Source organism: Mus pahari, chromosome 1 (genome assembly GCF_900095145.1).
Source record: "Mus pahari chromosome 1, PAHARI_EIJ_v1.1, whole genome shotgun sequence".
Classification (NCBI taxonomy): domain Eukaryota; kingdom Metazoa; phylum Chordata; class Mammalia; order Rodentia; family Muridae; genus Mus; species Mus pahari.
The window spans coordinates 19649668-19656870 of NC_034590.1; the positions used below are offsets into that span (position 1 = coordinate 19649668).

Consider the following 7203-nt stretch of genomic DNA (forward strand, 5'->3'; position numbering starts at 1 on the left):
GCCTTGAGTATCTTAAACTGCCCTTGAACGTGCTGTGCAGTTGATAATGACACTGAGGAGCTGGGATTACCAGCATGACCCCACCACCCAGTAGACTTGGTAGTAAGGATGGTGCCCACTCTGCCCACTGAGCTCCAACACAACAATTTTGTTTTGCTTGATTGCTGAGGGACCCCACTGGGGGGATCAGGACACTAACCCACCCGCAAAGGTTTTGACCCAAAATTTGTCCTCTCTAATAAAATTCAGAGACAAAGATGGAGCAGAGACTGATGGAATAGACAAACAATAACCAGTCCAATTTGAAACCATTTCATTGGCAAGCACCAATTCCTAACACTACTAATGCTACTCTGTTATGCATGCACTCAGGAGCCTAGCATAGTGGTCCTCTGAGAGGCTCCACCCAGCTGCTGAAACTTGAGGCAGAGACCCAGAGCCAAACTAGACGGAGCACCGACCGGGACTCTTCTGGAAGAGTTGGGGGAAAGATTGGAGGCTCTGAAGAGGGTAGAAACTCTGTGGAAAGACCAACAGAGTCAACTAACCTGGACACTTGCGGGCTTCTAGAGATGGAACCACAAACATAGAGCTACCATGGTCTAGACAAAGAACTCTACACATATGTAACAGATGGGCAGCTTGGTCTTCATGCAGGTCCCTAAACTTGAACAGAGACTGTCCCTCAGTTGGTTTTCTGTCTGTGGATCCCATTCCCCTAGCTGGGCTGCCTTGCCTGGCTTCAGTGGGAGAGGATATGCCTAGTCCTGCAGAAATTTGATGTGTCAGGGTGAGGTGATACTCAGGTGGCCTCCCCAGTCCCAGAGGAAAGGGGAAGAGGGGAATGGTTTATATAATTATTACTCTGTAAGAATGGAGGGAGCTCACTGCTTAGGAGAAACTGTGGCTCTGGCAGGGAATCGGAGCTCATTTCCCAGCTCACCCATGAGACCTGGAATCTCTATAGCTTTACTCCAGAGGATCCCGCCTACACTCCCTTTTCCCTCCAAGTCCAAGACACTTGCATACATACATTGCAGGCATTCACATGTATAAATATTTGCGGGGAGGGGAGGAAAGTCTGGCCAAACCATTTTTTAATTTTTCAGTAGTTTTTTCTTCTTTTATTTAAAGAACATATAACCCAACAATGAGGAATGAATATTTTCAATTAAAAACAAACAATCCCAGTAAATAAACCACAGTGGCATGAAGCTATGACAAATAGGGCTGCTTAATATCCCCAAATCCTGAGATTAAGGGTGTGCACTAACACACTTCTTCCTTGCTATAAAGGCCTGGTCTGGTCAAGGGGGTGAGGGATGTTGCTTGGAGTCGGGGTATATCTCCAAGTATACCAGGCCTTCGACTTGTCAAAGTCTTCAAGTATGCAAACAAAGTGCCTCAGCAGATGGACTGGAATCCTGACATACTCTGGGCCTTGGGCGACAGCTGTCAGGGCTACTGGAGCTTCAGCTACTGCTAGGTCAGTCTGGGCTTCAACTGCTGCTGATTCACCCGAGTCCCCATCAGGAGCAAGTTGGGCAGAGTAGGGTTTTTTTTTTTTTTTTTAATGTTTTTATTTATTTATTTATTATATGTAAGTACACTGTAGCTGTCCTCAGACGCCCCAGAAGAGGGAGTCAGATCTCGTTAAGGATGGTTGTAAGCCACCATGTGGTTACTGGGATTTGAACTCTGCACCTTTGGAAGAGCAGTGGGGTGCTCTTACCCACTGAGCCATCTCACCAGCCCTGAGGTTTTTAACTCTTGATAAGCTTGTGGAGCTGTGACGGGTGATGAAAGTTTAGCCAGATAATTAATCCTAATGGACATGCATGTAAACATTCACTGTTGTAAACTTCTTATTCAATTTATGACTTGAAAATGTGTGAACTTGTGATGAACTCTTTTAACATATGATCATGTATTCTGAAAGATGTATAAATGCTGAGGACAGAGTCAGAACTGAGTTGAGGAGAACCTTTTAGACAGAAGAGGTGCGAAGAAAATTTTCTTATCCCCCTTTTTCATTCATTTTGTCCCCCCCCCTTTTTCTTAGAGAACTTTCATAGGAAACTTTCTACAACTTAGTAATAAACGGGATAATAACTTTTTAAAGTGTCCTTTCCCCCTTCGTCTTCAACTAGTAGGCTGAGAGTTAGAGCCTAGCAGTTCCTGCTGAAATAGAACAAAGGCCACATTACTTAATCCCCTATTGTTAGGCTACAGGTGGCAATCGCCTAAGCCAGCAGCTTGTTACCTTCAGAAAGAGCAAGAAAGTTTTTAGGTCTTTTTAGAAGTTATCATCAGCATTTTAGTATAGTTAGAGAGCTAGAACATCCAGAGACCATCAGCCTTTAAAGCCATGTCAGAGTCCCACTCTGTGCCCATCTCAATCTTCTCCAGACTGGGAGGCTTCCGGCCTCAGAGGAATATCTGTTTGCCCCTAACTGGGTCACAAGGTGAAGCTTCTAGATAGAAGGAATGTCTGTAGCAATAGTTCATGAGTCAGAAATAGAGAAGTCTGAGTCTCTAGATCCCTAAGAGATTGTAGTTAGATAGAATGTGTATAGTCTGACACCAAAAGACCAAGAAGATTCAGCTAGTCTGTCCTATCGACTCTGAGATCTAGGTCTCGGAGACCCTGCAGGGGAATAATGTTCATCTATATTGGTATCCAGGTTGAAGCAGAATGTAAGGTTCAGCTCTGGATGCATGTATAGCCACCATCCACAACTGTCTAAGCTGCCCGAAGCATTTAAGAAGCACAGAGTTCAGCCAATCAATAATGCTAGTGCCACAGTCCCTCCAGGTTTGGGTACATGCACTGATCAAAATGTTCTTGTGGGCTGGCGAGATGGCTAAGTGGTTAAGAGCACCGACTGCTCTTTCAAAGGTCCTGAGTTCAAATCCCAGCAACCATATGGTGGCTCACAACCATCCGTAACAAAATCTGATGCCTTCTTCTGGAGTGTCTGAAGACAGCTGCAGTGTACTTACATATAATAAATAAATAAATCTTAAAAAAAAAAAAAAAGTTCTTGTGCCGGGCGTGGTGGTGCACGCCTTTAATTCCAGCACTCGGGAGGCAGAGGCAGGCGGATTTCTGAGTTCAAGGCCAGCCTGCTCTACAGAGTAAGTTCCAGGACAACCAGGGCTACACTGTCTCCAAAAAAAAAAAAAAGTCCTTGCATCAGGAGCTCTTGTTCTGATGCCACTTCTAGGATATTGACAAGGAAGACAAGGGGTTTGGCTCAGATAAGAGTATTTACATTTGGGCTACTACAAAGCTCAAGGTAAACACAACCAAGGAAAGTATGGTATTCCTTTTATCTTGGTCATTCTGCTAAGCCCCTAGGCACAGTGACCACAGGACTTTGTTGATTGCCTTGTTTGACTACTTGGTCATCTACGAATTGACCCTATGCTTTGCATGTACCTAGAATGGTATAAAAGCAGACTGGGATAAAAATAAACCCACTTTAGCTTCAGCATTGGCTGAGGTCATGGTATAGTGTTGTCTAATTGTCTTTTCTTCGTTTAATCCTCCCTCTCTCCCTCCCTCCATCCCTTCCTTCCTCTTTCCCTCTCTCCTTCCTGACCCTGTTGACTGGCTGAGCTGGCTTGCTTATTGGAGTACACAGTTCCTACTTTCGGCTGCTCCCTTGGGGTCACAAGGCCAGATTGTCAGTCACCATATTTATCTGACACTGGCATACACTGCTTGTGGACGTTGTACATCGTGGTGCGGAGCGCACCATAGGTCCTAGAAAACCTGGAAAACAGATCTCATGGAGGACCCTGTGTCTGATGACTTGGATGCCCTGAGAGTCCTCTTGGTGTTGGCAATCCTGCACCCATTCCAGGGCCTGGATGCATTCCTCTACTTGATTTTCTTGATGGTCCTTGGGACTCTTGGTGACCTAGGTACCTTTCAGGGACTGAAAGACTTGTTTGTATTGGACGTCTTGGGGTCACTAGGGGAACTCCGACACATTGGGAAAGGTAAATTCCTTGCAGGATCTTGAGACATTTGGAAACTGGTTTCTATGGGTGCATTTGAAGACATTTGGAATTTTGAATGCAAGGAGGGACCTTGGGGCATATGTGGGCTCTGAACTTATTGGAGCATGTTCCTACTGGAGAACTGGGGAAAAGGAAACACATCAGAAAAATTCCAGAGACCACCCATCTATCCATCATGCCTACACAGCACATGCTTTGGACTTCTTACAGAGCAGGGATCAGACAGGAGCCTCACTCTTTCTGACCACCTGCCTCTGTCTCCCATGCCTCTAAGTATTCTCAACATTGCAATAAACATGCAAATAGCTCCTGTATTAATACAAGACTGTCAGCCCAGGGAGGCTGGCAATTGGATGTCCTTCTCCAATGTTTAAAAGTCCCAGATCCCTGGAGGGGGTGAGGTAGGGGTAGGTGGCAAGGTGAGGAGAGGCATAGGTGGGGGAGCACCCTCTCAGAGTCAAAGGTGAGGGGGAATGGGGTGAAGAACTCTGGGGGGGGGGTCGGGGAATGAGTGCAACATTTGAAGTGCAAATAAATAAAAGAATTTTATAAAAAAATAAATAAATAAATCGGAGATCCTCTTCCTTTCTGCCCGAGTGTCTCCATCCAAGGAGTGAAGAGTCATGGAACAGGCAACATCCAAGTGACTCCATCGCACCCTCATCTCCTACACAAGAGCATTCATGGTCTAATTACCCTGGATATCAGCAGGCTCTTAGGTCTAGCCCAGATCTACCCTAGTATTGAAGCTCTACTCCAAGACCTTGGCCTTAATCAAATCTCCACCCTGGACCCTCCCAAGTGCTCCTCTCTCCCCTCCTCACATCCCCAGACATTCTCATCCTGTGGCCACACTCAGTTTGCAGCCACACCTTTTGGAAACCTGGCCAGGTAGAAGATACCTTTTTGGCTTTTGGGTTTTTTGAGACAGGGTTTCCTCTATGAATTTCCTGACAACCCTGTAACTCGATTTGTAGACAATGCTGAACTAGAACTCCCAGAGAGCCACATGCCTTTTCCCACCCCACCCAGTGCCTGAATTAAAAGCCTGTACCACCACACCACACCCATTCTTCCAGGTCTCCTGCCCTCTTATAGCACCATCCAGAAGAAATTTGTCCTTACCCTTGGGCGGTCATCTAGCATCTGTCTACATGGCCATGACCCTCCTGAATCTCACTATATAGACCAGGCTGGCTTGGAAATTACGGATACCCACCTGCCTTTGTCTCTTGAATGCTGGGATTAAAGCTGTAGGTAAGCACAGCCAGCTTTCTCCACCTTTTGTACTGTCCACAGGCCTGCTTGGCAGTCCATCTTGTTGGGTGTATAAAGAGCAACATGTGTACATACGTCCAAAAAAGGATGGAAGAGCCCTGCATCGGAGGTCCTGAATGTGGAGACAGACACAACAGGGATGCTGGGAACTGAACTGGGTGCTCTGAGCCACTGCAAGCACACAAGATTGTCTTGATGTTGTGGCACACTGTGAAGTAGTATCACGTGTGGGATTGTATTAAAATCACTTTGTTGATTTAAAGTATAAAGTATAAATAACGCAATGGGAGTTCAGAGCAACTCATGGTGTGTTAGCACTTGGAATCTCAACACTCATGAGAAGAGCAAAGACACACAGAATGTTAATGCTGTGCTGGACTTCATGAAGAAACACTGTCTCTAATAGCTATAGTGAATCTGCACTGTAGCCAGCAGCCGTGTTGGTGTCAACAGGCCTTGCTATAGCAGGAAGACCATATTGATGTTAGTGGCCTGGGTTTCAACCTTAGTCCATTTTGGTGTGTGTGGCCCTTGCTGCCTCTGTGGGCCTTGTCTGGGTCCATAACTCTCTCCCTGCTGGGGGCCACGTTTGTGGTCTGTGCTTTCTCAAGGAACCATGTGGATGCCCGTGACACATGCTCCCACTGACCGTGAAGAGCAGCAAGGATATTACTGCAGTGACATCGACGTCTGCAGACTCACAGTTAAGAGTAAATGACACAGAAAGCTTCTGTGGCAACCAATAATCGCATCCCAACCCACCCCAAACTCAACCTAACTGACAAACTAGACAGGAAGTCATCAAAGCAAACTATTAGAATGGGACGGGATGCTGAAGTACAGCCCTTCACAAGGGATGGCTTCCGGCAAGGGTGAAGGAGAAGGACTCAGTTGTGTTTAAGAAGCAGTTCATAGGTCTCTTGCTGCAGCAATGTGAGTGGGAGCAACTGGAGCATGAGCTCAGAACGAGAATCCACGAGTTGTAAGGAAATGGCAGACAAGCCGGACATGGAAATGGCCAGCTTCGACCAGGCTAAGCTGGAAAAAAAAACAAAAACAAAAACGAGACGCAGGAGCAGAACACCCTGCCGACCAAAGAGACCATTGAACAGGAAAAGAGGAGTGAAATCTCCTAAAAAGCCTAGGACGATTTCCCCACCCCAACCCACCCCGTTATCTCCAAGACCCCCTTGTGATGTGGAGGAAGAGCCACCCGCAAGATGGACACGAGCCACAAGCTGCACTATGAACCTGGACACTCCGAGCCCATGCCATCGGTTCGCGGGTCTCTGAAGGGGAGCCCTCCACCAATCGGACTGCCAAGTTTCACCGATTTGCCCTGGGATATTAGTAGAAAATGTGTATGCTTGATGAAAATAAAACACACCTCGTGGGGGGAAAAAAACCCAAACAAACAAACCGTCAGCAGTGCACAAAGAGTATAGCCACTCTCTGATAGTATGTAGAGAACACAAACTGGCCCTGTTTCTATGTTTGTTTGGTTTTTTTTTTAATATTTTTGTTATGGAAGGTTACAAGTTTGGGTGGATTTGGAAGGATGGGGAAATGAATATGACCAGGTAGTGTTTGATCTAACGTTCTAAGAATCAGTAAAAATGTTATGTTAAAATAGCTGTATATTGTCTACATAGTAAAAATATTTAATACAAAACCAAATTTGAAAAAAATTAAGAAGTAACCCCCCCTTGAATGGAGTGTCCCTTGGGGTTCTAGCCACCTTCACAGCTACCACCGGAGCTTCTGAGTCTGTGATGGCGTTTGGAGCTTGAGCAAGGTCTTAGGGTCGAGCTGGGTGAGTAGATACTGCATAGGCTGCTGCCGACTGGCCTGTGATTGTGTCTACTGCGGCCTGGACGGCCTGTACAGACATCAGGG

General features: G+C 46.2%; 2 pseudogenes; one reads left to right on the forward strand and one right to left on the reverse strand.

Annotated features, from left to right (window-relative positions):
* Positions 1-1288: 1288 nt before the first annotated feature.
* On the reverse strand, positions 1289-4108 carry LOC110335310 (annotated as a pseudogene).
* A 2189-nt stretch (positions 4109-6297) lies between these two features.
* Positions 6298-6443, forward strand: LOC110331299 (annotated as a pseudogene).
* The last annotated feature ends 760 nt before the right edge of the window (positions 6444-7203 follow it).